This window comes from Pseudophryne corroboree, chromosome 10, assembly GCF_028390025.1.
Source record: "Pseudophryne corroboree isolate aPseCor3 chromosome 10, aPseCor3.hap2, whole genome shotgun sequence".
Classification (NCBI taxonomy): domain Eukaryota; kingdom Metazoa; phylum Chordata; class Amphibia; order Anura; family Myobatrachidae; genus Pseudophryne; species Pseudophryne corroboree.
In genome coordinates this window covers 72,142,837-72,166,776 of record NC_086453.1, presented here as the reverse complement: position 1 = coordinate 72,166,776, position 23,940 = coordinate 72,142,837, and the positions used below count along the sequence as shown (strand labels likewise).

Below are 23,940 nucleotides of genomic sequence, written 5' to 3'. Positions count from 1 at the left end.
GAGGGGAATGACCTGACTCAGGCTGGCAGTGTCTGAACTGACTTCACGTGTGGCAAGTTCAAAGGGCATCAGAACCTTGCACAACGTTGAAATCATTCTCCACTGCGCTTGAGACAGGTGCATCCCACCTCCTATATCGTGCTCAATTGTATAGGCTTGAATGGCCTTTTGCTGCTCCTCCAACCTCTGAAGCATATACAGGGTTGAATTCCACCTCGTTACCACTTCTTGCTTCAGATGATGGCAGGGCAGGTTCAGTAGTTTTTGGTGGTGCTCCAGTTTTCTGTACGTGGTGCCTGTACGCCGAAAGTGTCCCGCAATTCTTCTGGCCACCGACAGCATCTCTTGCACGCCCCTGTCGTTTTTTAAAAAATTCTGCACCACCAAATTCAAGGTATGTGCAAAACATGGGACGTGCTGGAATTGGCCCAGATTTAATGCACACACAATATTGCTGGCGTTGTCCGATGCCACAAATCCACAGGAGAGTCCAATTGGGGTAAGCCATTCCGCGATGATCTTCCTCAGTTGCCGTAAGAGGTTTTCAGCTGTGTGCGTATTCTGTAAACCGGTGATACAAAGCGTAGCCTGCCTAGGAAAGAGTTGGCGTTTGCGAGATGCTGCTACTGGTGCCGCCGCTGCTGTTCTTGCGGCGGGAGTCCATACATCTACCCAGTGGGCTGTCACAGTCATATAGTCCTGACCCTGCCCTGCTCCACTTGTCCACATGTCCGTGGTTAAGTGGACATTGGGTACAGCTGCATTTTTTAGGACACTGGTGACTCTTTTTCTGAGGTCTGTGTACATTTTCGGTATCGCCTGCCTAGAGAAATGGAACCTAGATGGTATTTGGTACCGGGGACACAGTACCTCCAACAAGTCTCTAGTTGGCTCTGCAGTAATGATGGATACCGGAACCACATTTCTCACCACCCAGGATGTCAAGGCCTCAGTTATCCGCTTTGCAGTAGGATGACTGCTGTGATATTTCATCTTCCTCGCAAAGGACTGTTGGACAGTCAATTGCTTGGTGGAAGTAGTAAAAGTGGTCTTACGACTTCCCCTCTGGGATGACCATCGACTCCCAGCAGCAACAACAGCAGCGCCAGCAGCAGTAGGCGTTACACGCAAGGATGCATCGGAGGAATCCCAGGCAGGAGAGGACTCGTCAGAATTGCCAGTGACATGGCCTGCAGGACTATTGGCATTCCTGGGGAAGGAGGAAATTGACACTGAGGGAGTTGGTGGGGTGGTTTGCGTGAGCTTGGTTACAAGAGGAAGGGATTTACTGGTCAGTGGACTGCTTCCGCTGTCGGCCCAAGTTTTTGAACTTGTCACTGACTTATTATGAATGCGCTGCAGGTGACGTATAAGGGAGGATGTTCCGAGGTGGTTAACGTCCTTACCCCTACTTATTACAGCTTGACAAAGGGAACACACGGCTTGACACCTGTTGTCCGCATTTCTGGTGAAATACTTCCACACCGAAGAGCTGATTTTTTTGGTATTTTCACCAGGCATGTCAACGGCCATATTCCTACCACGGACAACAGGTGTCTCCCCGGGTGCCTGACTTAAACAAACCACCTCACCATCAGAATCCTCCTGGTCAATTTCCTCCCCAGCGCCAGCAACACCCATATCCTCCTCATCCTGGTGTACTTCAACACTGACATCTTCAATCTGACTATCAGGAACTGGACTGCGGGTGCTCCTTCCATCACTTGCAGGGGGCATGCAAATGGTGGAAGGCGCATGCTCTTCACGTCCAGTGTTGGGAAGGTCAGGCATCGCAACCGACACAATTGGAGTCGGACTCTCCTTGTGGATTTGGGATTTCGAAGAACGCACAGTTCTTTGCGGTGCTACTGCTTTTGCCAGCTTTAGTCTTTTCATTTTTCTAGCGAGAGGCTGAGTGCTTCCATCCTCATGTGAAGCTGAACCACTAGCCATGAACATAGGCCAGGGCCTCAGCCGTTCCTTGCCACTCCGTGTGGTAAATGGCATATTGGCAAGTTTACGCTTCTCCTCCGACAATTTTATTTTAGGTTTTGGAGTCCTTTTATTACTGATATTTGGTGTTTTGGATTTGACATGCTCTGTACTATGACATTGGGCATCGGCCTTGGCAGACGACATTGCTGGCATTTCATCGCCTCGGCCATGACTAGTGGCAGCAGCTTCAGCACGAGGTGGAAGTGGATCTTGATCTTTCCCTAATTTTGGAACCTCAACATTTTTGTTCTCCATATTTTAATAGGCACAACTAAAAGGCACCTCAGGTAAACAATGGAGATGGATGGATTGGATACTAGTATACAATTATGGACGGGCTGCCGAGTGCCGACACAGAGGTAGCCACAGCCGTGAACTACCGCACTGTACTGTGTCTGCTGCTAATATATAGACTGGTTGATAAAGAGATAGTATACTCGTAACTAGTATGTATGTATAAAGAAAGAAAAAAAAACCACGGTTAGGTGGTATATACAATTATGGACGGGCTGCCGAGTGCCGACACAGAGGTAGCCAAAGCCGTGAACTACCGCACTGTACTGTGTCTGCTGCTAATATAGACTGGTTGATAAAGAGATAGTATACTCGGAACTAGTATGTATGTATAAAGAAAGAAAAAAAAACCACGGTTAGGTGGTATATACAATTATGGACGGGCTGCCGAGTGCCGACACAGAGGTAGCCACAGCCGTGAACTACCGCACTGTACTGTGTCTGCTGCTAATATAGACTGGTTGATAAAGAGATAGTATACTCGTAACTAGTATGTATGTATAAAGAAAGAAAAAAAAAACACGGTTAGGTGGTATATACAATTATGGACGGGCTGCCGAGTGCCGACACAGAGGTAGCCACAGCCGTGAACTACCGCACTGTACTGTGTCTGCTGCTAATATAGACTGGTTGATAAAGAGATAGTATACTCGTAACTAGTATGTATGTATAAAGAAAGAAAAAAAAACCACGGTTAGGTGGTATATACAATTATGGACGGGCTGCCGAGTGCCGACACAGAGGTAGCCACAGCCGTGAACTACCGCACTGTACTGTGTCTGCTGCTAATATATAGACTGGTTGATAAAGAGATAGTATACTCGTAACTAGTATGTATGTATAAAGAAAGAAAAAAAAACCACGGTTAGGTGGTATATACAATTATGGACGGGCTGCCGAGTGCCGACACAGAGGTAGCCACAGCCGTGAACTACCGCACTGTACTGTGTCTGCTGCTAATATAGACTGGTTGATAAAGAGATAGTATACTCGTAACTAGTATGTATGTATAAAGAAAGAAAAAAAAACCACGGTTAGGTGGTATATACAATTATGGACGGGCTGCCGAGTGCCGACACAGAGGTAGCCACAGCCGTGAACTACCGCACTGTACTGTGTCTGCTGCTAATATATAGACTGGTTGATAAAGAGATAGTATACTCGTAACTAGTATGTATGTATAAAGAAAGAAAAAAAAACCACGGTTAGGTGGTATATACAATTATGGACGGGCTGCCGAGTGCCGACACAGAGGTAGCCACAGCCGTGAACTACCGCACTGTACTGTGTCTGCTGCTAATATATAGACTGGTTGATAAAGAGATAGTATACTCGTAACTAGTATGTATGTATAAAGAAAGAAAAAAAAACCACGGTTAGGTGGTATATACAATTATGGACGGGCTGCCGAGTGCCGACACAGAGGTAGCCACAGCCGTGAACTACCGCACTGTACTGTGTCTGCTGATAATATAGACTGGTTGATAAAGAGATAGTATACTCGTAACTAGTATGTATGTATAAAGAAAGAAAAAAAAACCACGGTTAGGTGGTATATACAATTATGGACGGGCTGCCGAGTGCCGACACAGAGGTAGCCACAGCCGTGAACTACCGCACTGTACTGTGTCTGCTGCTAATATAGACTGGTTGATAAAGAGATAGTATACTCGTAACTAGTATGACTATAAAGAAAGAAAAAAAAACCACGGTTAGGTGGTATATACAATTATGGACGGGCTGCCGAGTGCCGACACAGAGGTAGCCACAGCCGTGAACTACCGCACTGTACTGTGTCTGCTGCTAATATATAGACTGGTTGATAAAGAGATAGTATACTCGTAACTAGTATGTATGTATAAAGAAAGAAAAAAAAACCACGGTTAGGTGGTATATACAATTATGGACGGGCTGCCGAGTGCCGACACAGAGGTAGCCACAGCCGTGAACTACCGCACTGTACTGTGTCTGCTGCTAATATAGACTGGTTGATAAAGAGATAGTATACTCGTAACTAGTATGACTATAAAGAAAGAAAAAAAAACCACGGTTAGGTGGTATATACAATTATGGACGGGCTGCCGAGTGCCGACACAGAGGTAGCCACAGCCGTGAACTACCGCACTGTACTGTGTCTGCTGCTAATATAGACTGGTTGATAAAGAGATAGTATACTACTAATATTATATATACTGGTGGTCAGGTCACTGGTCACTAGTCACACTGGCAGTGGCACTCCTGCAGCAAAAGTGTGCACTGTTTAATTTTAATATAATATTATGTACTCCTGGCTCCTGCTATAACCTATAACTGGCACTGCAGTGCTCCCCAGTCTCCCCCACAATTATAAGCTGTGTGAGCTGAGCACAGTCAGATATATATATACATTGATGCAGCACACTGGGCTGAGCAGTGCACACAGATATGGTATGTGACTGAGTCACTGTGTGTATCGTTTTTTTCAGGCAGAGAACGGATATATTAAATAAAACAAACAACTGCACTGTCTGGTGGTCACTGTGGTCGTCAGTCACTAAACTCTGCACTCTCTTCTACAGTATCACAGCCTCAGGTCAATCTCTCTCTCTCTCTCTCTCTCAACCCTAATCTAAATGGAGAGGACGCCAGCCACGTCCTCTCCCTATCAATCTCAATGCACGTGTGAAAATGGCGGCGACGCGCGGCTCCTTATATAGAATCCGAGTCTCGCGAGAATCCGACAGCGTCATGATGACGTTCGGGCGCGCTCGGGTTAACCGAGCAAGGCGGGAGGATCCGAGTCTGCTCGGACCCGTGAAAAAAACATGAAGTTCGTGCGGGTTCGGATTCAGAGAAACCGAACCCGCTCATCTCTACTTAATAGGTGTACTTATGGTGCCAGCTTCAGCCAACGGTACTTTGCCAACTACCGGCATAAGAAATGTGTCTGGTGCGGAAACTGGTGTGTTTTGCCGCTTGCAGGCAATTTCAGGGAAGGATACATTTATTAGACTCACCTGACTTGTAAATAAGAGTGTAACTGATATATAATCACCTCCAGCACCGCTTAGTGTCTCTCCTGTCACATTATTGCAGGACAATAGAAGACAGCTGTAAGTATTCTGTCAGAGAGACAGACCCAGCTTCCTCCCATGTCTGCGCTGTAGAAAAATCTACCTGAGGGTGGGTCCAAGCGGTCACATGACCTTTAGCCCAGAGAGCAGATGTTTGGCTCCGCCCTCCTCTGTAGGAGCAAGCTAGGTGATTTTTTAGTTTTCACTTTACCTTGTTCCAGGGATAATCGGCTCACCTACCCACCAGCTGATGCTAGGTGGCAAGCCTCCCGAGGAACAAAAGCAGTGTGTGCGGCCAATGGGAAACTGACCAACACACATCTGCAGCTGCAGCGCATTCAAAGGGCCTCTCTGATATTTAGGGCCTAATTCAGACCTGATCACTGTGCTGCAAATTACACTGTCCTGCGATCAGAAAGTCACTGCCCAGGGGGAGTGAAAATTTGCCCCGTGCAAGTGTGCGATTGCATGTGTGTGTACGCTGTGCGAAAACTCCCCTCAGTCAGCGGACAGCTACAAAACCGTTCGCATCACACTCACCATCAAATATTTTTCCCATTCTGTGCAGTCTGTGCGTAGCTCAATACTTACTCCTCCAGTGTGAAAAAATCAGGCTGATCGGCTCCGGAGCTGACTTCAAATACCTTCCCTGAAAATGCTTGGGAACGCCTGCGTTTGTCCAGACACACCCAGAAAATGGCCAGTTACCACCCACAAACGTCCTCTTCCTGTCAATCACCTTGCGAACGCCCATGCAATTGAAATTTTCGCACCATCATGTCGCTGCTATCCGTCACGCATGCATATTACAGTGCATACGCATGCGCAGTAGTTTGATAATTGCCCGCTGTGTGAAAACGCACAGCACCGATCAGGTCTGAATTGGGTCCTTAGTTGGGGAGTGCAATAGCTCCTGAGGTAACAGTCAGCAGGAGTGGTCTTGTGTGTTTTTTTAGGTTAAGGTTATAAACATTTGCTAATCACCGAACCCTCCTACACCCATCCGCCCTATCAGCTACTAATTTTGCTCATTTTTTAGAACTACATACAGAAATACAGTGTTAGTAAAACATTTTGGTAAGCAGGAATTTTTTTGATAATGTCAGTAAAAACATACTCATGCAGTTACACAGAACATAAAAAACATAAGCTTTACCTCTTGTGTTGCAGGCCTCTTTTGCTTTGAGTGTTACAACTGTAATGAAGCTGTGGAAGAGGTGTGCACTCAGACTACAAACTGCAGTGAAACGAGTTCTTGCAGAGGAACTATTGTCTCTTTGACAGCAGGTATGTTCTCACATATCGCAGTTAAGAAAAAAAATAATTATTTATTTTACTGGTAAAAATACAAAAGTTATAACATGATCTAGACCAGGGGCATCCGAATGTTTTAAACCTTACACAGTCAGATGCATACGCACAACACTCATAACCACTTACCTAAAATAAAGACACAGACAACTGAATAATGACATGAAATGGGTCGGCTTTTTATTTTTATTTTAGAGGAGGAAGGCCTATTTAGAATCTATCCCTTAATAAAAAAGTCCCTCGTCTAAACTAAGGTGGCGGGGAGAAGAACGGTTAAAATTGTGAGTAAAAAAATATGAAAAATAAAGTATATGGAAAATGTAAAATAAAAATATAGCACAAAAATACCGAAGGGCCACCTGCCCTGATGGCCAAGGATTGGCCTTCTGCCACTATCCTTGACCATCCTGAAAATGCAATCAAGAACACATTCTACTACGGGGCCAACTGCCCCCCATGGTCTGGGATCAACTTCCTGCCACTATCCCTAACCATCATACAACTCACAAGGGCAGAGCTGATCAATCCCCCCCCCCCTCCCCCCCCTCCGGGAATAGAAATTTGGCCATCTGCCCCATAACCAATCAAAATGAGACGACAGATAATCACAAAGTGGCATATGGGCCCACCTGGATCGGTGATACCCATAGTCTCAATCTGATATCCATGCCTAACCACGCATATGACTAAACTGTCCCTCAACAAATACCATTCATGAAAATTAACCACATAACCGTTCTGAACTGGACACCAAGAAAGCTGATACAACAAAACAACAAAACAAGACAACATAAAAACCCAACCACTTAGGGGGGGAGGGTGGGCAACGAATCAAACTGGAAAGAGAGAGAATTTTCCAGATTGTTAGTTACATGCAGGTTGCCAACACCCCTCAAACCTGCAACAACCAATCAAATTAGAATAACAAACACAGCAGTCCTCTGCTCAAAAACTCCACCTCTAGCTGCCTGTGGTATAGAGTATTATGCTTCATGTCCAGCAATGTAAGTTTATGCTGCTCTAGGCACACAAGATGCCCTACACAGTCGTTCTCTCAGAGTGCCGCATTAAGAAAATGACTTTAAATAGAGGGCAACAAAATGTTTTTTTCAGTTTGCTCCCCAGTAGTTAGGTAAGGGTTCCTATCTGTGAAAATATTATTCTAAGAAACACTAAACTAATACATGTATTTTTACTTATTTACTAATTTTGGATAATATAATATGTCACATATGTGCCAAAACTCATATGACACACACAGAGGCAGATTTAGACTTCATGGAACCCTAAGCAAGAAACCAATTTGGGGCCCCCTTCCTCAAACAGTCCCCCCTAGTCAGTCAGTGTATGCTAAATGCCCCCTTGTGACCTTGTGGGGAAGAGGTGAGACCACACAATAGTACCCCCAATTCAAATTACACCACACAGTAGTGCCCCTTACTCACATGACACCACATAGCAGTGTCCCTTTATTACAGAATGCCACACAGTGGTATCCCTTATTCACAGTCCACAGTACCTGCTGTATATAATCCAGCTCTGTGCTGACAAGCAGGAGGAGAGCGTCTCCTGGCTGACTCGCCGATCAGTCCCAGGTTTACTGTGCACCCACGGCGGCTGCGACTCCCCTGCACTTGGTGCATGCTGAGGAACTCTGTCTTACAAGGTGAGGGCTGCAGTTACAGCCTCATCTGCCATTAGTCTCCCCTGCGGGATGCTCTGTTTGCTTTGACAGGCATAAGCAGGCTGCCTGTCATGAAAAAGGTGGTTACGGAGCTACATGAGATAATAAACAAATAAAAACCACTCAGCCAGCATATGGCCCACAGACAGTCGGCCCAGCGGGGTTCTTACTGGTGAGGTTTGCCCCTGCGATGTAACAATGAATGAGTGTCCAAATAAAGGAAATAGGAGGAAGGAGAGGGTGTTTTACAGAGGAAGATGAGGAAGGAGCAGAGCTGGCGCAACCTGCTCAGCAAGGGAATGCAGTGCCGGGAGGAGCCGGGCTGAGGAGGCAATCTCATTGCTTGCATCCCTGCTGTTGCTGCTGGCTGCCACTGCACCTGTCACATTGTATGAAAGGCAGCAGTGCCGGCAGCGGAAAGCTTGGCTCTAATGCTCCCTCCTCCTCTTTCCACCCCACTGCACCTGTCAAGTTCAAGCACAGGCAGCGGCACCGACAGCTTCAAAAGGATCTCCATGTAAGTACTGCGCACTCCCCTCCTGTGCACATATGTGTAAGGGGCACTACTCCTGTGGGCGTTATGTGTGGCACGGGATGTAGTTATCTGATCAGCGGTCAGGGGACTGCTGGTCACAATATCTTCCCCTACATCCCGACCCCTCTCGATCCTGACGGTCGGCATGCCGACCAACAGCGACTATTCCCACTTGTCGGTGTCCATGACTCCCATAGAGTGGGAATTGAATCTGTGGCGACCACAGGCCACTGAGCCCGCAGTGAAGCAGGAGGAGAGCGTCTCCTGGCTGACTCACCGATCAGTCCCAGGTTTACTGTGCACCCACGGCGGCTGCGACTCCCCTGCACTTGGTGCATGCTGAGGAACTCTGTCTTACAAGGTGAGGGCTGCAGTTACAGCCTCATCTGCCATTAGTCTCCCCTGCGGGACGCTCTGTTTGCTATGACAGGCATAAGCAGGCTGCCTGTCATACAAAAGGTGGTTACGGAGCTACATGAGATAACAAACAAATAAAAAACACTCAACCAGCATATGGCCTCACAGGCAGTCGGTCCAGCGGGAATCATCCAGGTGAGATTGGCCCCTGCGATGTAACAATGAACGAGTGTCCAAATAAAGGAAATAGGAGGAAGGAGAGTGTGTTTTACAGAGGAAGATGAGGAAGGAGCAGAGCTGGCGCACCCCATTCAGCAAGGGAATGCAGTACAGTGAGGAGCCGGGCTGAGGAGGCAATCTCATTGCTTGCATCCCTGCTGTTGCTGCTGGCTGCCGCTGCACCTGTCACATTGTATGAAAGGCAGCAGTGCCGGCAGCGGAAAGCTTGGCTCTAATGCTCCCTCCTCCTCTCTCCACACCACTGCACCTGTCAAGTTCAAGCACAGGCAGCGGCACCGACAGCTTCAAGGTGATCTTCATGTTAGTACTGCGCACTCCCCTCCTGTGCACATATGTGTAAGGGGCACTACTCCTGTGGGCGTTATGTGTGGCACGGGATGTAGTTATCTGATCAGCGGTCAGGGGACTGCTGGTCACAATATCTTCCCCTACATCCCGACCCCTCTCGATCCTGACGGTCGACCAACAGCGACTATATTCCCACTTGTCGGTGTCCATGACACCCATAGAGTGGGAATTGAATCTGTGGCGACCACAGGCCACTGAGCCCACAGTGTGGTGAGCGCAGCGAGCCCGCAAGGGGCTTGTTGCGCTCGCACCCACCGCCGGCATTCCGCTGCTGGTATACAGGCATCGGTATGCTGACCGGTGGTCTCTTAACCACTGGCCATTCATACCACACCCATGTGGCACTACTATAGTGGACATTGGCCTCATTCCGAGTTTATCGCTCGCTAGCTGCTTTTAGCAGCAGTGCAAACGCTAAGCCGCCGCCCTCTGGGAGTGTATCTTAGCTTAGCAGAAGTGCGACCGAAAGATTAGCAGAATTGCTTGAAAATCTTTTCCTGCAGTTTCTGAGTAGCTCCAGACCTACTCCTAGATTGTGATCACTGCAGACTGTTTAGTTCCTGGTTTGATGTCACAAACACGCCCTGCATTTCTCCAGCCACTCCTGCGTTTTAGCCTGACACGCCAGCGTTTTTTAACACACTCCCGGAAAATGGTCAGTTTCCGCCCAGAAACACCCACTTCCTGTCAATCACTCACCGATCAGCAGAGCGATTGAAAAGCGTTGCTCGCCCATGTGTAAAATTGCTTAGTTTTGTGTGAAATTACTTGGCACGTGCGCCCTGCGGCCCATACGCATGCGCAGAACAGCCAATTTTTAGCCTGATTGCTATGCTGCGAAAAACGTCAGTGGGCGATCAACTCGGAATGACCACCATTATGTGTGGCACTACTACTGAGGGCATTATGTGTGTAGTTGTAGTAGTGCCTCTTACACATAATGCCCACAGTGGTAGTTACTGTGGACATTATGTTTAAGGGTCAATACTACTATGAGCATTATGTGTGACTCTACTACTGTGGACATTATGTGTAAGGGGCAATACTACTATGAGCATTATGTGTGACTCTACTACTGTGGACATTATGTGTAAGGGGCAATACTACTCTGAGTATTATGTGTGGCACGACTACTGTTGACATTATGTGTATAAGGGGCACTACTGTGGACATTGTTTATAAGAGACACTACTGTGTAGCGTAACATGTACAAGATGCACTACTGTGTAGCGTAACATGTACAAGAGGCACTACTGTGTAGCATAATGTGAATAAAGGGCTCTATTGTGTGTCCTAATTGATTTAGGGGCAATACTGTGTGTCAAAACATGAATAAGGTACACTACTATGTAGTGCAATATGAATCAGGGTCTCTACATGCGGTGTAATATAAATAAGATTGTACCAAAGTGTGGCATAATTTGAATTGTGGGTACTTTGTGTGGCTATGCCCCTTCCTTGTAAGACCACATCTCTTTTGCATTTATTGCTTTCCATGCATGCTGTCCCTTTATGAAGTAAGGGTGGGAGCATATTTATAGTTTGCATGGGGGTGCTGAACACCCTAGTGTCAGCCCTGGGAAGGAGAGTGTTATATAGAGGGAGAGATGAAAGAGGGAGTGTTATACAATGGGAGAGAGATTAAAGAGGGAGTGTTATACAGGGGGAGATGAGGAAAGAGCAGGTGTTATACGGAGGGAGATTTGAAGAAGGAGAGAGTGTTATACAGATGGAGAGATGATTAAGGCAAGAAAGTTATACAGAGGGAGAGAGGAGGAAGGACAGAGTGCTATACAGAAGGAGAAATGAGACAGGAGAGAATGTTATACAGAGGGAGAGAGGAGGAAGGAGAGCATGCTATATAGAGGGAGAGAGGAGGAAGGAGAGAGTGTTATACAGATGGAGAGATGATTAAGGCAAGAAAGTTATACAGAGGGAGAGAGGAGGAAGGACAGAGTGCTATACAGAGGGAGAAATGAGGCAGGAGAGAATGTTATACAGAGGGAGAGAGGAGGAAGGAGAGCATGCTATATAGAGGGAGAGAGGAGGAAGGAGAGATTGTTATACAGAGAGGGTGGAGAGGAGTCATGAGAGTGTTATACAGCGGGAGAGATAAAATAAGGGAGAGTGTTATAAAGTGAAGAGAGGTTAAGGAGGGAGTGTTATACAGAGGGGGAGATGAAGGAGAGAGTTATAGAGAGGCAGCGAGAGTTATACAGAGAAATGAGGAAGAGTGTTAGAGAGGAAGAGATGGGGAAGGAGAGAGTTATACAGAGAGAGATGAATTATACAGAGAGAGGGAGAGAAGTAGATCTTGTAGCTTACATGCAGTATGTTTGCTCTGGTATAAAGGGCTGCCATAAAGGATGCAGGGGGGAACTGGTGGTTTGGGGAGTGAAGCCCCAGCGTGCACGGCACTACAGCAATCAAACTGAAAATAAACTACAGCTCCCAGCAGTCATTGCTGTAGGGAGCTCACAGCAGCAAGGGTTGCTGGGAGTTGTAGTTTATTTTCAGTTTCTTTAATAGTGCAGTGCGGTGCGGTGTCTGCACCAGTAACCCCGGCTCCTGGTTGCCCAGATTCAGCCCTATTGGCGGGCCCCTGGGACCTGCCGAGCCTTAAGTGACCTCTTTGATCACATAGGTAATATGCCACACAATAATACCCTACCTGATAATATGTAACACAGAGCCCCCTCATTAATGCCCCTTAATCCACTCAGAGGTCCCCAGTCATGCCTAAATGCCAATTTCACAGTTCCATCAATCATGTCCTTAAAATGACCAGAGCTCGCTCAGTCAGGTTGTGGTATAGCAAGTTGCCAGACATTAGGTTGACGGTGTTTCAGTCGACATTAACAAAAGAGCAACATGGAAGAGGTTGAAATGTGAAAAAGTCAAAATGACTTTTTGAGGTGTTTTTGGTGTTGTTTTCTTTGTATAAGCACATGGACCCAAAATAAGTGTATCGTATACCCTTGCATGGCTCACTTCAGTTACCTAGCTTCGGGAAAGGTTACTATTCCCAGTTGTAGTCCACATGGATGGCAAAGTATGATAAAATGAAAACAATGTCTACCATGTGTATGTCGACCATATGGTGTTCACCTATTGTCTGTTGACCAAGTGTATGTCCACCTATCATCCGGATCCCCTCAGTCATGCCCAGGGCTGTAACTAAGTGTGGGCGGATGGTGCATTGCACACAGCGCAATTGCTGTCGGCACAACTGCCCACATCCACCTGTGATCCAGTGCATGATGGAGAATAGAGCAATTCCTTGCTTCAAAGCTTCCACCCCGGGACTGATGCTGTGCCTGCGACCCCTGTGAGAGCCACCCACCCGCCACTGCTGCAGTTGTAGCGATCTGGCTCCGAGGACACAAAGCTGCCGCTGCTATCCAGCCTGGCAGATGCTGACAGTAAGCAGACCTGGTCTAGAGAGACAGGCAGAGAATGCTGGCAGCTGCCAGAACCTGCTGCTGCATTTTAGGCCTCTTCACCGTTGTGCTGTTACCGGGCGACCGCGCTGATCCCCGGCTGTGGCTGACTCGAATTAACTGTGTGTGTGTGTGTTTCACAGTAGGGCTGCCAGAACTATATAGAAGGGATACCATTAAAAATGGAAACAATATAGGCCATACATTTCTACCCTAGAGAAAAACTTTATTTATAAGGACACTGTGGCTGACTGACACGGTGACACTGGTATATAGGAGTGCGCTATGTTTGTGTAAAAAGGGGGACTCTGCTGCTGTAATGTGTAAAAAGGGGGACTCTGCCTGCCATAATGTGTAAAAAGGGGACTCTGCCTGCCTTAATGTGTAAAAAGAGGGACTCTGCCTGCTGTAATGTGTAAAAGGAGGACTCTGCTGCCGTAATGTGTAAAAAGGAGACTCTGCCTGCCTAATATGTAAAAAAAGGGACTCTGCTGCCATAATTTGTAAAAAGGGGGACTCTTCTGCTGTAATGTGTAAAAGGGGACTTTACCTGCCGTAATGTTGTAATGTGTAAAAGGAAGCTCGACCTGCTTAATGTGTCAAAGGGGACTCTACCTGCCGTAATGTGTAAAAGAGGGCTCTACCTTGTGTAATGTGTGATAGGGGCTCTACCTGGAGTAATGTGTAATATGGGTCTCTATCTAGCATAATGAGTGACAGGGGCTCTACCTAGCATAATGTGTAAAAGGGGCTCTATCTGGCGTAATGTGTAAAGGGGCTCTACCTGGTGTAATGTGTGTAATTGGCGCTACTGTGTGTCGCAATTTGAATAATGGAAAGTTCTGTACATCGTAATATGAATTGGTATTATTTTGTGGCCATGCCCCTTCCCCATGAAGCCAAGCCGCTATATTTTTGTTGCATGCCTATGGTGTGCACTGGAACTATTTTATATATTGGGGGGCTTTGATGCTGTTTCTTGCACACAGCGCTAAAATGTCTAGTTACGGCACTGGTCATGCCCCTTTATATGCCAGCCTGAGAGCGATCTCAGTTATTCCTCTTTATATTCTAGCCTCAGAGGAGGCATAAATTCAAACCATGAGAGCAAAATAGACTGAGGTGCCCCCCCAACCCCCAGGTAGTAATTTCAGAAGCATTGTGGTGAATCAATACATCGATGGAAAATTGATGTATTGGTATGATGTTAGTAAATAAAAGTTTCAGTTACCTCTTATGAATGTAAATCTCTGTTGTTTTTGCAAAACTGCTGAAATCCATCAAGTATGGAAAGAGCCTTATTCCTCCCAGTGCAGTAATCACATCAGGTACTTTTTCCTCAGTCATGCCCTTTTATATGCCAGCCTCACAGACCCCTAAGTCTTGCCCCTTTATTTGCTCAGAGCCACCTCAGTTATGCCAGTTTATATGGCAGCCTCAGAGCCACATCAGGCATGCCCTTTGTAAGCTCAGTGCCCCCTAAGTCATGCCCCTTTATAGGCTCAGACCCTCTTACACATGCCCTTTATATTCCAGCCTCAGAGCCCCCTCAGACATGCTCCTTTACATGTCAGCTTCAGAGCCCCCTCAGTCATGCCCTTTTTATGCCAGCTGGATTAACTCTACGTACAGAGTCGGCACGACACATACTCGGGGAATGCGGCTGAGTAAGTCGCCACACTAAGGAGGGCACCAGGTAGCAGGAGTCAGACATCATGGCTGCTCCTGATTGGTGTCAGGGAAGGCGCCGGTTCGTGAGGCAGAGACTAGACCCTCTCAGCAGCAGCAAAACCTGGTGGGAAGCAGCGGTGAGCATCGGTAAGCAGCATTGCTGGGGCAGGGGCATATGTGTGTCTGGCGCTGGAGGCATATGTGTATCTGGCACTGGGGTCATATGTGTATCTGACACTGGGGGCATATGAGTATCTGGCGCTGGGGCCACATGTGTATTTGGCACTGGTGGCACATTTGTATCTGGCACTGTGGGGGCATATGTGTATCTGGCACTGTCTGGCATTGTGGGGGGCATATGCTTACCTGGCACTGTGGGGGCATATGTATATCTGGCACTGTGGCAGCATATGAGTATCTGGCGCTGGGGGCATATGTGTATCTGGTGCTGGGGGCATATGTGTATCTGCCACTGGGGGCATATGTGTATCTGGTGCAGGGGGCACATGTGTATTTAGCTTTGGGGGCATATGTGTACCTGGCGCTATGGAGGCATATGCATATCTGGAACTGTGTGGGCATATGCGTAGCTGGTACTGTGGGACATATGCGTATCTGGCACTGTGGCGGCATATGTATATCTGGCACTGTGGCGGCATATGTATATCTGGAACTGTGGGGGCATATGTTTGTATGGCATTGCTGGGGGCACATGTATATCTGGCACTGCAATTTGGGGTAAAATGTCTGGCCCGCTCCTTTCTTGTGAGACCACACCCCTTTATGTGGCGCATGCCTTTGTCCCTATAAGAACTTTGTCCCATCAAAGGGCGCCAAAAATGTTATTTGAGTACTAAAAAAAATAGGCTTGGGCCAGCCCTGTCTACTTTCCCTGGCCTGTGCATGTGTAGCATCCATATACCCCCATGCACCTGACACACGCAGCTGCAGCTGCCTTCCTTTCTCATAGCACCACACAGCTCTTGGTCTAGAACCCCTCTGGATAATCCTGGTTGCCAAAAATAATATCTTGGCAAATACAGTTGTGAATTCTTTCTTCATAGCTGATGGAATTATATTTAGATTTCAGGGTAGAAATCTAACTCTCACTAAGGGGTGTATCTACCTATTGGCCAGGATGGCACTCGCCAGGGGCGCCAGGCAAGGAGGGGGCACCGCCTGACTGTGCCACCCACGGCCAAAGGATAGAAAAGCAGTACTGTCAGATAGAGATGAGCGGGTTCGGTTCCTCGGAATCCGAACCCGCCCGAACTTCATGTTTTTTTACACGGGTCCGAGCGACTCGGATCTTCCCACCTTGCTCGGTTAACCCGAGCGCGCCCGAACGTCATCATCACGCTGTCGGATTCTCGCGAGGCTCGGATTCTATCGCGAGACTCGGATTCTATATAATGAGCCGCGCGTCGCCGCCATTTTTCACACGTGCATTGAGATTCATAGGGAGAGGACGTGGCTGGCGTCCTCTCCGTTTATAGAGATTCGAGAAGAGAGTGAGACAGAGAGAGACACAGTAGTAATTTGGGGAGCATTAGGAGGAGTACTACTACTACTAGTACTTGCTGAAGTGATAGAGAGAGATAGTGTGACTGTATTATCTGACTTGTGGGGGAGACACTGACAGTGGGGAGCAGTTAGAGTCTGAGAGCAGGACTCAGGACTCAGGAGTACATATAACGTACAGTGCACACTTTTGCTGCCAGAGTGCCAGCCACACTGCCATTGTTTGTGACCACACTGACCACCAGTATAATATATATTGTGATTGTCTGCTTAGGACTCAGGAGTACTACTTGCAAGTTGCTGATAGTGTGACCAGTGACCTGACCACCAGTTTAATAATCACCACCAGTTTATGAGTTTAATATATATTATATATATATATATAATTGTATATAATATATATATAATATTGTATACCACCTAGCACCTACCCGTGTTTTTTTTTTTTTTTTCTTTCTTCTTTATACATACTACTATAGTAGCTTACTGTAGCAGTCTGCGGTGCTGCTGAGCTGACAGTGTCCAGCAGGTCCGTCATCAGTCATTACATAATAAATATATAATATATATACCTGTCCGGCTGCAGTACTAGTGATATTATATATACATATATATTGATTTCATCTCATTATCATCCAGTCTATATTATCAGCAGACACAGTACGTTAGTCCACGGCTGTAGCTACCTCTGTGTCGGCACTCGGCAGTCCATCCATAATTGTATAGCACCTACCCGTGGTTGTTTTTTTTTTCTTTCTTCTTTATACATACTACTATAGTAGCTTACTGTAGCAGTCTGCGGTGCTGCTGAGCTGACAGTGTCCAGCAGGTCCGTCATCAGTCATTACATAATAAATATATAATATATACCTGTCCGGCTGCAGTACTAGTGATATTATATATACATATATATTGATTTAATCTCATTATCATCCAGTCTATATTATCAGCAGACACAGTACGTTAGTCCACGGCTGTAGCTACCTCTGTGTCGGCACTCGGCAGTCCATCCATAATTGTATACCACCTACCCGTGGTTGTTTTTTTTTTCTTTCTTCTTTATACATACTACTATAGTAGCTTACTGTAGCAGTCTGCGGTGCTGCTGAGCTGACAGTGTCCAGCAGGTCCGTCATCAGTCATTACATAATAAATATATAATATACACCTGTCCGGCTGCAGTACTAGTGATATTATATATACATATATATTGATTTCATCTCATTATCATCCAGTCTATATTATCAGCAGACACAGTACGTTAGTCCACGGCTGTAGCTACCTCTGTGTCGGCACTCGGCAGTCCATCCATAATTGTATACCACCTACCCGTGGTTGTTTTTTTTTTCTTTCTTCTTTATACATACTACTATAGTAGCTTACTGTAGCAGTCTGCAGTGCTGCTCAGCTGACAGTGTCCAGCAGGTCCGTCATCAGTCATTACATAATAAATATATAATATATACCTGTCCGGCTGCAGTACTAGTGATATTATATATACATATATATTGATTTCATCTCATTATCATCCAGTCTATATTATCAGCAGACACAGTACGTTAGTCCACGGCTGTAGCTACCTCTGTGTCGGCACTCGGCAGTCCATCCATAATTGTATACCACCTACCCGTGGTTGTTTTTTTTTTTCTTTCTTCTTTATACATACTACTATAGTAGCTTACTGTAGCAGTCTGCGGTGCTGCTCAGCTGACAGTGTCCAGCAGGTCCGTCATCAGTCATTACATAATAAATATATATACCTGTCCGGCTGCAGTACTAGTGATATTATATATATATATATATATATTAATTTCATCTCATTATCATCCAGTCTATATTAGCAGCAGACACAGTACGGTAGTCCACAGCTGTAGCTACCTCTGTGTCGGCACTCGGCAGTCCATCCATAATTGTATACCACCTACCCGTGGTTGTTTTTTTTTTCTTTCTTCTTTATACATACTACTATAGTAGCTTACTGTAGCAGTCTGCGGTGCTGCTGAGCTGACAGTGTCCAGCAGGTCCGTCATCAGTCATTACATAATAAATATATATACCTGTCCGGCTGCAGTACTAGTGATATTATATATACATATATATTGATTTCATCTCATTATCATCCAGTCTATATTAGCAGCAGACACAGTACGGTAGTCCACGGCTGTAGCTACCTCTGTGTCGGCACTCGGCAGTCCATCCATAAGTATACTAGTATCCATCCATCTCCATTGTTTACCTGAGGTGCCTTTTAGTTGTGCCTATTAAAATATGGAGAACAAAAATGTTGAGGTTCCAAAATTAGGGAAAGATCAAGATCCACTTCCACCTCGTGCTGAAGCTGCTGCCACTAGTCATGGCCGAGACGATGAAATGCCAGCAACGTCGTCTGCCAAGGCCGATGCCCAATGTCATAGTACAGAGCATGTAAAATCCAAAACACCAAATATCAGTAAAAAAAGGACTCCAAAACCTAAAATAAAATTGTCGGAGGAGAAGCGTAAACTTGCCAATATGCCATTTACCACACGGAGTGGCAAGGAACGGCTGAGGCCCTGGCCTATGTTCATGGCTAGTGGTTCAGCTTCACATGAGGATGGAAGCACTCAGCCTCTCGCTAGAAAAATGAAAAGACTCAAGCTGGCAAAAGCACCGCAAAGAACTGTGCGTTCTTCGAAATCCCAAATCCACAAGGAGAGTCCAATTGTGTCGGTTGCGATGCCTGACCTTCCCAACACTGGACGTGAAGAGCATGCGCCTTCCACCATTTGCACGCCCCCTGCAAGTGCTGGAAGGAGCACCCGCAGTCCAGTTCCTGATAGTCAGATTGAAGATGTCAGTGTTGAAGTACACCAGGATGAGGAGGATATGGGTGTTGCTGGCGCTGGGGAGGAAATTGACCAGGAGGATTCTGATGGTGAGGTGGTTTGTTTAAGTCAGGCACCCGGGGAGACACCTGTTGTCCGTGGGAGGAATATGGCCATTGACATGCCTGGTGAAAATACCAAAAAAATCAGCTCTTCGGTGTGGAAGTATTTCAACAGAAATGCGGACAACAGGTGTCAAGCCGTGTGTTGCCTTTGTCAAGCTGTAATAAGTAGGGGTAAGGACGTTAACCACCTCGGAACATCCTCCCTTATACGTCACCTGCAGCGCATTCATAATAAGTCAGTGACAAGTTCAAAAACTTTGGGTGACAGCGGAAGCAGTCCACTGACCAGTAAATCCCTTCCTCTTGTAACCAAGCTCACGCAAACCACCCCACCAACTCCCTCAGTGTCAATTTCCTCCTTACCCAGGAATGCCAATAGTCCTGCAGGCCATGTCACTGGCAATTCTGACGAGTCCTCTCCTGCCTGGGATTCCTCCGATGCATCCTTGAGTGTAATGCCTACTGCTGCTGGCGCTGCTGTTGTTGCTGCTGGGAGTCGATCGTCATCCCAGAGGGGAAGTCGTAAGCCCACTTGTACTACTTCCAGTAAGCAATTGACTGTCCAACAGTCCTTTGCGAGGAAGATGAAATATCACAGCAGTCATCCTGCTGCAAAGCGGATAACTGAGGCCTTGACAACTATGTTGGTGTTAGTCGTGCGTCCGGTATCCGCCGTTAGTTCACAGGGAACTAGACAATTTCTTGAGGCAGTGTGCCCCCGTTACCAAATACCATCTAGGTTCCACTTCTCTAGGCAGGCGATACCGAGAATGTACACGGACGTCAGAAAAAGACTCACCAGTGTCCTAAAAAATGCAGTTGTACCCAATGTCCACTTAACCACGGACATGTGGACAAGTGGAGCAGGGCAGGGTCAGGACTATATGACTGTGACAGCCCACTGGGTAGATGTATGGACTCCCGCCGCAAGAACAGCAGCGGCGGCACCAGTAGCAGCATCTCGCAAACGCCAACTCTTTCCTAGGCAGGCTACGCTTTGTATCACCGGTTTCCAGAATACGCACACAGCTGAAAACCTCTTACGGCAACTGAGGAAGATCAACGCGGAATGGCTTACCCCAATTGGACTCTCCTGTGGATTTGTGGCATCGGACAACGCCAGCAATATTGTGTGTGCATTAAATATGGGCAAATTCCAGCACGTCCCATGTTTTGCACATACCTTGAATTTGGTGGTGCAGAATTTTTTAAAAAACGACAGGGGTGTGCAAGAGATGCTGTCGGTGGCCAGAAGAATTGCGGGACACTTTCGGCGTACAGGCACCACGTACAGAAGACTGGAGCACCACCAAAAACAACTGAACCTGCCCTGCCATCATCTGAAGCAAGAAGTGGTAACGAGGTGGAATTCAACCCTCTATATGCTTCAGAGGTTGGAGGAGCAGCAAAAGGCCATTCAAGCCTATACAATTCAGCATGATATAGGAGGTGGAATGCACCTGTCTCAAGCGCAGTGGAGAATGATTTCAACATTGTGCAAGGTTCTGATGCCCTTTGAACTTGCCACACGTGAAGTCAGTTCAGACACTGCCAGCCTGAGTCAGGTCATTCCCCTCATCAGACTTTTGCAGAAGAAGCTGGAGACATTGAAGGAGGAGCTAACACAGAGCGATTCCGCTAGGCATGTGGGACTTGTGGATGGAGCCCTTAATTCGCTTAACAAGGATTCACGGGTGGTCAATCTGTTGAAATCAGAGCACTACATTTTGGCCACCATGCTCGATCCTAGATTTAAAGCCTACCTTGGATCTCTCTTTCCGGCAGACACAAGTCTGCTGGGGTTCAAAGACCTGCTGGTGAGAAAATTGTCAAGTCAAGCGGAACGCGACCTGTCAACATCTCCTCCTTCACATTCTCCCGCAACTGGGGGTGCGAGGAAAAGGCTCAGAATTCCGAGCCCACCCGCTGGCGGTGATGCAGGGCAGTCTGGAGCGACTGCTGATGCTGACATCTGGTCCGGACTGAAGGACCTGACAACGATTACGGACATGTCGTCTACTGTCACTGCATATGATTCTCTCACCATTGAAAGAATGGTGGAGGATTATATGAGTGACCGCATCCAAGTAGGCACGTCACACAGTCCGTACTTATACTGGCAGGAAAAAGAGGCAATTTGGAGGCCCTTGCACAAACTGGCTTTATTCTACCTAAGTTGCCCTCCGACAAGTGTGTACTCCGAAAGAGTGTTTAGTGCCGCCGCTCACCTTGTCAGCAATCGGCGTACGAGGTTACATCCAGAAAATGTGGAGAAGATGATGTTCATTAAAATGAATTATAATCAATTCCTCCGTGGAGACATTGACCAGCAGCAATTGCCTCAACAAAGTACACAGGGAGCTGAGATGGTGGATTCCAGTGGGGACGAATTGATAATCTGTGAGGAGGGGGATGTACACGGTGATATATCGGAGGATGATGATGAGGTGGACATCTTGCCTCTGTAGAGCCAGTTTGTGCAAGGAGAGATTAATTGCTTCTTTTTAGGTGGGGGTCCAAACCAACCCGTCATTTCAGTCACAGTCGTGTGGCAGACCCTGTCACTGAAATGATGGGTTGGTTAAAGTGTGCATGTCCTGTTTATACAACATAAGGGTGGGTGGGAGGGCCCAAGGACAATTCCATCTTGCACCTCTTTTTTCTTTCATTTTTATTTGCGTCATGTGCTGTTTGGGGAGTGTTTTTTGGAAGGGCCATCCTGCGTGACACTGCAGTGCCACTCCTAGATGGGCCCGGTGTTTGTGTCGGCCACTAGGGTCGCTTATCTTACTCACACAGCTACCTCATTGCGCCTCTTTTTTTCTTTGCGTCATGTGCTGTTTGGGGAGGGTTTTTTGGAAGGGCCATCCTGCGTGACACTGCAGTGCCACTCCTAGATGGGCCCGGTGTTTGTGTCGGCCACTAGGGTCGCTTATCTTACTCACACAGCTACCTCATTGCGCCTCTTTTTTTCTTTGCGTCATGTGCTGTTTGGGGAGGGTTTTTTGGAAGGGACATCCTGCGTGACACTGCAGTGCCACTCCTAGATGGGCCAGGTGTTTGTGTCGGCCACTAGGGTCGCTTATCTTACTCACACAGCTACCTCATTGCGCCTCTTTTTTTCTTTGCGTCATGTGCTGTTTGGGGAGGGTTTTTTGGAAGGGCCATCCTGCGTGACACTGCAGTGCCACTCCTAGATGGGCCCGGTGTTTGTGTCGGCCACTAGGGTCGCTTATCTTACTCACGCAGCTACCTCATTGCGCCTCTTTTTTTCTTTGCGTCATGTGCTGTTTGGGGAGGGTTTTTTGGAAGGGACATCGTGCGTGACACTGCAGTGCCACTCCTAGATGGGCCCGGTGTTTGTGTCGGCCACTAGGGTCGCTTATCTTACTCACACAGCTACCTCATTGCGCCTCTTTTTTTCTTTGCGTCATGTGCTGTTTGGGGAGGGTTTTTTGGAAGGGACATCCTGCGTGACACTGCAGTGCCACTCCTAGATGGGCCAGGTGTTTGTGTCGGCCACTAGGGTCGCTTAGCTTAGTCATCCAGCGACCTCGGTGCAAATTTTAGTACTAAAAATAATATTGTGAGGTGTGAGGTATTCAGAATAGACTGAAAATGAGTGGAAATTATGGTTATTGAGGTTAATAGTACTTTGGGATCAAAATGACCCCCAAATTCTATGATTTAAGCTGTTTTTTAGTGTTTTTTGAAAAAAACACCCGAATCCAAAACACACCCGAATCCGACAAAAAAAATTCGGTGAGGTTTTGCCAAAACGCGGTCGAACCCAAAACACGGCCGCGGAACCGAACCCAAAACCAAAACACAAAACCCGAAAAATTTCAAGTGCACATCTCTACTGTCAGACTGTACCTGGTGAGAGTCTGTTACTGCTGGAGAGGCGCTGGTGTCCGGCAGCACCACACTTGTAATCAGACTCAAAATAAACTACAGCTCCCAGCAGCCCTTGTTGCAGGGAGCTCCCAGCAGCAAGGGCTGCTGGGAACTAGAGGTGAGCGGATTCGGTTTTACTCGGATATACTCGGTTCTCAAAACGGCATCTGATTGGCTATCCAAAACACGTGACATCCGTGAGCCAATAAGATGTCGTTTTGAGAACCGAGTAAATCCGAGTAAAACCAAATCCGCTCATCTCTACTGGGAACTATAGTTTATTGTGAGTCTGATTACAAGTGCGGTGCTGCCGGACACTAGTCTGATCCCTAGTGCAGTGCGGTGCTGACGGACACCGGTGCCGCGCCGGCTGTAACAAACTCTCACCAGGTACACAACATATGTTATATAGCACAGTGCTATAGATCTATTTGTTGTTGAAGAGAATAAAAAAGTGCCAGTGTTTGGGCGAAGGGACTGTAGCATACCTCCCAACTTTGTCCTGGCTGGAAGAGGGACACACGCGCAAAAAGGTGGTGTGACCTATGAAAAGGGGTGGGGCTTCGTGGAGGACCCGCAATCGCGAGCCACGCCCCGTTTTCGTCACTGAGGAGGCATGCCCAGTGCTCTGTGAGACTCTGACTCCAGTGAATAGACGCTGTGCT

The 23,940-nt window shown here is 47.1% G+C and overlaps 1 protein-coding gene across 3 annotated transcripts in view; it reads left to right on the top strand.

Annotated features, from left to right (window-relative positions):
- LOC134966037 (ly6/PLAUR domain-containing protein 5-like) overlaps positions 1–23,940 on the top strand; it is a 206,270-nt gene that overhangs the window by 24,317 nt on the left and 158,013 nt on the right. For 2 of the 3 annotated variants that reach the window (XM_063942499.1, XM_063942497.1), the window contains exon 2: positions 6,513–6,629. The exons of the other annotated variant lie outside the window; for it this stretch is intronic. The gene's annotated coding sequence lies outside the window, so the exon portion shown is untranslated. The remainder of the gene's footprint in view (positions 1–6,512; positions 6,630–23,940) is intronic. 3 annotated transcript variants of the gene reach the window in all.